This window comes from Triticum dicoccoides, chromosome 5A, assembly GCF_002162155.2.
Source record: "Triticum dicoccoides isolate Atlit2015 ecotype Zavitan chromosome 5A, WEW_v2.0, whole genome shotgun sequence".
Lineage (NCBI taxonomy): Eukaryota > Viridiplantae > Streptophyta > Magnoliopsida > Poales > Poaceae > Triticum > Triticum dicoccoides.
Window position 1 is genome coordinate 478,305,194 of NC_041388.1, and position 7,819 is coordinate 478,313,012.

Here is a 7,819-nt window from a genome sequence, read left to right on the forward strand (position 1 = left end):
CCACCAAACAAGCAGAGACAGCCCTAGTTCTTGCAACACCTACCATAGTACTACCAGCTGCACGACTTACTCGTGCGTCAACTGAGCTAGCAGCACGTTCCCAAGCTCCCTTGCCACCTGACACTACTTCCCAAGCACTCTTGACACAAGACGAGTTGGCAATATCAGATGAACCTTGTGAGCTTCAACAACAAGAAGGTAGTTGCTGGAGTCAAGTGACAGTTGCATGCTTCTTTATATGTAGTCTCACAGTTTGATGTACACTAACACTTCCTATGTTCGTTGTTGAACTAGCACCTAGGCGCAAGAGGAAACAAACATCAGGGATAATGCTCGATAGGTTAACTAAATGGAGATCCGTTTTGAGGCAGGTTTAAAAAGGCCACGTGATGCTACAGAGTTAGCCAAGTTAGTATCAGAGGCAGCGGTTGCCATTAGGTGTCATGTACGTATCCTCCCAACATGGATTCAGTATAGGAATGACAAAGACGAAACCCAGTTCAACACCCTCCTCGACCATTTATCTGTAAGTATGGTTATGTATGGAAACTAGTAATATCGTCTTGCTCTGTCCCATACTTTTAGGTTGCTGATAATGAGACTCTCATAATTTTCAACAGATGAGGTTCAAGTTGGATGGCCAAGATGATGCAACCAGACAAGCTTGCACCCATGTTTTCAAGTCTGCTCTGCGACAGTATCGGTATAACTTGAGGAAAACTCACTTTGAAGGCAAGGCTAACAGTGAACTTTCCCAAACATCTCCAGTGGAAAATATATCGGATGAAGACTGGAGGGGCCTTGTTAAACACTGGTCTGATCTGAAGTATCAGGTACATTATATATATGTGATCAGATCACATGTTGAAGTCCTATTTATGCATGTGCCACACAAATCTATCTTCTTGTAGGTGAACTGTTCAAAGAACAAGGCCAACCGTACGAAAGTGAAATTCCAACAGACGACAGGATCTCGTAGTTATATTGCACACTGCGAGGCTCTTGTAATTAGCTGATGTTTCACTCTTTTCGCTGTACCATATTATCAGATCTATATTGACTTGTTCAAAATGCAGAGGAAAGCCCGCAAGGACCAAAAAGTACCTGAACCAAATGTTGTGGAAATCTTCAAGGACTGTCACACCAGCAAGAAGAAGGGCATGACTACACCAGTCAAAGTCGCTGGTGTAAGTCCTTAATCCTCATGCCTTTTAACTACTACTTACTCTGACTTGTGCCTTGAACTGCATGGTTTGCAGCCAATGTCTATTACTCTTTTAAATTTTATACACAATTATCTTAGTGTATCATTGCACCTTACAAGGTTTAAAAGAGAGGAGTGATGTTCCTTTGATCTTGACCCGTAATCTAGTCCCGTGCTGGACTTGCCCACACAACATTACAATTGCATGTTTGTCTGTTCTCAGTTGTTTTGTGATATGAATGATGTCATACTATGCTTACCGTATTATAAACTTCGTCTCTTTATCCTTAGCCCTCAATACAATGTGAAGAAGTAGACAATACATTAGCGATGGTACATGGTCATATGTTTGGAACCTGGTTTTATTATGTACTTTGCAATAAAATACAACTAATATTTTACATGGGTTCACCAGAATAAGTTCTGTATATAGACCAAAGCTATTTTGTATGGTTTTGCTACCTCCTTAATATCTTCTGTTCTGGTACTACTAATGTAAAACCTCAACTTTTCAGCGAGCTATGAAAAAAATGGCGAGGCAACTATAACCGCAATGTCAGCTCTTGCTGCAGTGGGTCAGTACCTGTCCACTAACAATGCCAAAAGCACGTTCCTGCGTAATACTGGGTTGGTTGTTAAGGCAATATCGTCCAAACTGCATCATGATCAAGATATGCAAGCTTAAAGCAAATGGTGTATCTGTGCTCCAGACACAATTCCATTCCCTAACAGAGACCCTTTGTGAAACAAGGAGAAACATTGCTCAATGTCGTCAAGATATGCATGGTTTTGAAACCTGACTATCAGACATTTGCTATGTTGTTCAGAAGCCTAGGGGACATGAAGGCGAGGGTTATGGTGCTCCATCAGACAATACAGCATGAAAACGTAACAGTCAGATCAAATGAACTGAGCTTCTGAACTTCTGGTGGTGCATTTATCTGCTAGACTGTTAAGTTTTATGTCAACCTTCCTTTTGTTATATAGTTGTAATTTGTTTTGGTGCGATACAAAATTTATTCTTAACGTGCAGCCACCAGCTGAAGAAAACAGCAAGCCATTTTTGTATAGTGTAGGGTGCTCCCTATATTTGCACTGGTGGCGATCTTTGATGCCGAGTGGATGTAGTCTGCGCAATCGCCTTAATAGCCTAGCGTTAGTTTCGGCCTTATTTATTTCCTAGTCTTCTTTTTCCCTGGTTTGCTAGTGGCCGCAACTACCATGGGCCATATACGGGCCGTAGGATCCATGGGTCTCCTACGGGCCGTCGATAAATGGGCATGTAATCGGTGGGCCTCGGGCCGTCGGATAAATGGGTCTACATGGGCCGTAATCAGGCGTAATTGGTATCGGCCCAGCACGGTAACAGGCCGTTAACAGGCCGTATGACAGCAAAGGCTTAATTCTGTCACAGGCATAATGGGTCGTTAATGGGCCAGAATATAGGACGGGCTGGAAACGGCACAACGGGTTAACAGGCCAAAAACGGACCGACTCTTGCCATGGGCCGAATTTGGCCCATTAGGGTAACAGGCCAGTAACGAGCCGACTCTTGCCATGGGCCGAATTTGGCCCATTAAGGGAACAGGCCAGTAACGGGCCGACTCTTGCCATGGGCCGAATTTGGCCCATTAGGGGAACAGGCCAGTAACGGGCCGGAAGTAATCGAGGGCCGAAAAGGAGCCCAAGAACGTATGGGCCGTCAATAGGCCTAAAGCTAACACAGGCTGGAAATGGCCCATGTAAATCACGGGCCGTTAACGGGTATAAAGAAAATTACTGTTCATTATGGGCTAGAGTCACCGTGGGCCTGTAAAAGGCCGAAAGATACGAAGGCATCATATGGGCCAAAGGACGTCGTGGGCCATACATGGGCCGAAAGTGAAATGGGCTGGTGTTATATTCGATGGCCCACATGACATTGTTGGGCCGATTTCCTTTAGGGCCTAATGGGTCGTGACTTAACGGGCCGTAAAATGGGCTATTTGCAAAGAGACCGTTAACAGGCTTTTCATGGGCCAGCCCGTTAACTTTTGACCAAGTCAAACGGGCTGGCTTTGTAAGCTAAATGGGCCAGTGGTGGGCCGTGGCACGTGTAGACATATCATAGGCGCCTATCTGACCCACTGACGAGCTGACACGTGTTGCGTCCGGCCAATAAGAATTTTACACGTGGAAATTTCCCATTGGTCGGGGCTGTTAACGGGTTATCAGATCCAAAACCCGACCCGATAGCTTAACAGTGTTCCGTTACGGTGGATGCCACGTGTCGGTCACCCTTGACGAAAGCACTTCTGTGATACGCGATTTATCGTCATGGAAGTGGACACTTCCGTGATGATAATTTTGGTAATGTCATGGAACACTTCTACGACAACACAGGTATGACTCTCTTGATTCTGTCATAAAATCGTCATGGATGTACATGCATGAAAAAAAATGCAACCTACTGTGACAAACACGTATCATCACGGAAGTGTATTTTTTGTAGTGGATCATACGGCGGTCAATGCCGGATTCAGTGGCTCTAAGTCCGGTCAGTGGAAGAAGCCGTTCAAAAAGAACAATTCGGGCTCATACAGCTTGGACCGCATACTCGATCGTCCGTGTCAGATCCATGGCACCCCAGACAAACTACCCAATCATACCAACAAAGATTGTTGGGTTTTCAAACAAGCCGACAAGTTAAATGCCGAAAGCAAGGAGAAGGGATCGCAAAGCGAGGACGATGATGAGGAGTCCGGACCACCGGACATAGGGGGACAGAAGAAGTTTCCCCCTCAGGTCAAAATGGTAAACATGATATATGCTACCCACATCCCCAAGAGGGAGCGCAAGCGCGCGCTCAGGGACGTCTATGCGATAGAGCCAGTCACCCTAAAATTTAATCCATGGTCGTCATACCCGATCACTTTCGATCGTCGGGATCATCCGACCAGTATCCGTCACGGTGGTTCAGACACACTGGTCCTGGACCCAATAATTGATGGGTTCCACCTAACAAGAGTCCTGATGGACGGTGGCAGCAGCCTAAACCTGCTCTATCAGGACATAGTGCGCAAAATGGGCATTAATCCATCACGGATCAAGCCCACAAAGACCACCTTTAAAGGAGTCATACCAGGTGTAGAGGCCCGCTGTACGATCTCAATCACACTAGAGGTTATCTTCGGATCTCCGGACAACTTCCGAAGTGAGGAGTTAATCTTCGATATCGTCCCCTTTCGCAGCGGCTATCACGCACTGTTCGGACGAACCGCATTTGCTCGATTCAACGCGGTTCCACACTACGCTTATCTCAAGCTCAAGATGCCCAGACCATGCGGTGTCATAACGGTTAATGGAAACATGGAACACTCCCTCCGCACCGAGGAGCACACCGCGGCCTTAGCAGCAAAAATACAGAGCAGCCTTTCCAAGCAGAACCTTAATTCGACGGTCGAGCTCCCGGACACTGTTAAGAGAGTCCAGACTATTCTGCGGCGGGACAGCTCGGTTCGTCAAGAGCTTGACTAGCAATTCGGCCTTCGTCCTAGTCCCGACCAAGTGGCGGCAATTGTACCATGCATACATAACTACGCACTCAAAATACCATGGGCACGGATGGAGGCATAACTAGCTTGTGATCCACAATACGGCTCGACCGCCCCTGGACACACATACTTTCACGGTTTCCATTTTTCCTCCTTTTTCAGGTTTCTTCTTCACAGGCCTTCCCTGACGGCTAGACCATCGATTCTTTTCAAAGGATAAATACACCAAGACGACAAGAAGCATGGACGTACTAGGGAATTTTTTAGGTGGTTTCTTTAACGATCCCTTTACCTGTTTTCAGGACCCACACGCAGCTTTCCCTTGGTTAAGGCATATCAAATAGCCTTCTGCTTATTGCACTACTTGTATAAATGCGCTTTAACGCACCAAGGAAATTATAATGGAAACAGTTTGGGGCCCAAATTTTATGGCTCTAGCTTACTACCTTTTCTTATTTTTCTTTTTTTGATAACTTTATCAAATAGCATCTGTACACTTTGGTACATTTCAAATTGCCAGGGGCTTCATCGCGCCCCACAACATGGCAACAAAGTCCGAACACTTTTTACAGTATAGTTTGGCACCCCGAATTTAGCACTATATGCATTGGCTCTCAATCATGTCTTTGGTCAATAATTGGGTTGCCCGGCTCCAGTGCTTGCTACCTTACGTTCCGCTATATCGGCTAGGGTAGTAAAGGGAGAACTACTGTGATTGTGCCCTGGTTTACCCGGATGAGCACCTCAGTAAAGAAAGCCGAAAACTGACTGTCATGATGTGGCGAGAGCCGGTCAGCTCTTCGGAGGTCTCAAATCCTTAAAGATTTTTCTGCATTACGCGAGGGATCGGTATTTACCCGATCAGGTGTTTACAGCACCCTAGTCCGGATACTAGGGGCTCCGCCTATATTTTTATTGTCAAACTCCAACGGCTAAGTGAGGGTGCTAAATCCGCATAGTCCGATTGCCTGGTTCGTCGCGCTAAACACCTCCTTCAAGGACCAAACAATTGGATCAAAAGTGTTTAGATTACATCCCGAACACCCCCGTACTACCTACGTGGGGGCTGAAGCCGACGACTGGCCAACTCTCAGATTTCACACAACACAACCGAACAAGAGGTGAAATTTTTTTAACAAACATTATATTACATAATGACTTTGTTTCATCATACAAGTCAAAGACAACATGAATGCATTCATTCGAAAATAATGTCTTGCACATATTGCGTTGCCACAATACGAGACCCCTCCAGGACGTCTTCAAAGTACCACTCGGGTGCGTGGTGCTCCTTGCCCTTTGGCAGTCCCCCGGTCGTCAGCTTGACGGCGTCCATCTTTGCCCACCACACCTTGACGCGGGCGAAGGCCATGCGTGCGCCCTCGATGCAGACCGACTGCTTGACAACGTCCAGCCGAGGGCAGGCATTCACCAGCCGCTTCACGAGCCTGAAGTAGCTGTCGGGCATAGCTTCGGCAGGCCACAGCCGGATTATTAAATCCTTCATGGCCAGTTCGGCCACCCTATGCAGCTCGACCGACTGTTTTAGCTGATCATTGAAGGGCACTGGATGTTCTGGCGCAAGATATTGCGACCAGAACAGTTTCTCCGTAGTCTCCCTTCTTCGGCTCAGAAGAACTCCGAAGTGTCAGACACACTACGTGGTAGATCCGCAAACGCCCCTAGAGAACTCCGAATCCGGGTTAGTAAGAGATAGTTCTTCTTCACATATTTGCTTTGCATACTAAACGCCTTACCCGTCGTGATTTTCTTGGCCTCCTAGATCTCCTGGAGGGTGCCCCGGGCCTCAATCCGGGCCTCTTCCGCGCTTTGACGGGCCATAGCAAGTTCGGTCTCTCGAGCCGAAACGTCACGCTCCAAGGATACGCATTTCTTCACCGCATCCTGGAGCTCTTGCTGGACCTCATCCAGCCGGGCCTCGTGCTTCTCACAGGCGGCTTTTTCCTTGGCCGCTTTCTCCTCGGCCTGGGCCAGGGCCTGTCTAAGGACCTCGACCTCGATCGCTACTCCTACACATATCATGGCACTACGGTCAATACGCATTATTTATTCTTCCCGAATATACAGCCAGTCAGTACATCCCTTGCTGGTCTTCTAGTTGCTTCCTTGCTTGGCCGAGCTCCTCCTAGGCCCGCTCCAGTCTCTACTTTAGTCCGGAGACTTTGGTAGTGTGTGAGGTCACGGCCAGCAAAGACGCCTGCTTATTCATATAAGCCATATTTTAGTTAGTTTCCTGCGAAAATAAATTGATCCTCTGTCCGGCTCTTCTTTCTAAACACTGGACAGTGTCTCACGGGCTATTGTCTATATTGGGATTTTCTCTTTTTTTTGCGTCGCTTACCTCAAAGCCTGTCAGCAGGCTACCGCAGGCTTCGGTCAGTCTGCTTTTGACGGACTGGACCTTCTCAATCACCGTACCCATAAGGATATGGTGTTCATCCACAATGGAAGTGCCTCGTAGCGCTTCCAACAGATTATCCGGTGCCTCTGGTTGGATAGAGGTCACCGGTGGAATAGGCATGCCCCCTTCTTTCGAAGGAGGTTGCTCGCCAAATTCCGGAGCCATATAGGTCTCCTGACTTGTATTCGGCTGGGCGCCGAATTGAGCAAAGCCCTCGTCCCCGGTCGCCATGGGGGTCTGCTCCCCCATGTGTCCGGCAGCCGAGGTTTCGGCCTCTGGCGCCACCAGGCGGCCTCCTGAACCTCTCCTTGGCCTGGGAAGGTCCTTTGGGACAACACCTCGCTGTCACCCTTGGCCGTGGGAGAGTGACCGGCCGGCGGTGACTCGCTGGCCATCACCTTCAAATCCAGCGAACCTCTTGATGAGGATCGCTGGGAGCCGTCGTGGGCCGGACTAAAATAACATCATTTAAACATATCAATATCATGAAGCAAGAGAGGCCGGATGTAGGGACGTGCGCGGATTCTTAGTGCTTACGACGCAGCTAGGGGCTTGTTTCAGGGGTGTCGCTCCGGGCTACTGTCGACATCGCATGTGGTGTTATCCACAAGGGGACCCTTCCCCCTCTTGAGCGCCTCCGCCTCCAGATTGGTGGAGGCC